We start from the raw sequence: 377 nt of genomic DNA, 5'->3' as shown, positions 1-377 counted from the left end.
GACACCTCAATAAAAGGAAGTTGTGGTAGCCTGAACTGTAATTTGTTTCATAAACCACTTGGAAAGTACTGCTTCATTGGAACTGCCACTCCTATGATAAGTGCCCTGAGCCTGCAACTGCCCGATTGCTACTGTGAAGTGTTTGTTTTGTGACTGTCAGAGGATGTTAAAACACTAGTTACCACAATAGCGTTTGGTATTGCTGTCAATCTTACATGATGTCACGATTGCCACTGAGATGGAATACAGTGAACTCTGCCTCACACCAGAGGCTGCTTGCTTAGTGCCAAGACTCGAACTTCACTACATCTGAGGAAGAGATTGTTAAAGTACCATTTTCCAGATTAAACATTTAATGAAAATCCATTCTGTTATAT

Source organism: Mobula birostris, chromosome 3 (assembly GCF_030028105.1).
Source record: "Mobula birostris isolate sMobBir1 chromosome 3, sMobBir1.hap1, whole genome shotgun sequence".
Classification (NCBI taxonomy): Eukaryota; Metazoa; Chordata; class Chondrichthyes; order Myliobatiformes; family Myliobatidae; genus Mobula; species Mobula birostris.
The sequence above is the reverse complement of the archived record's forward strand: the minus strand, read 5'-3'. Positions refer to the sequence as shown.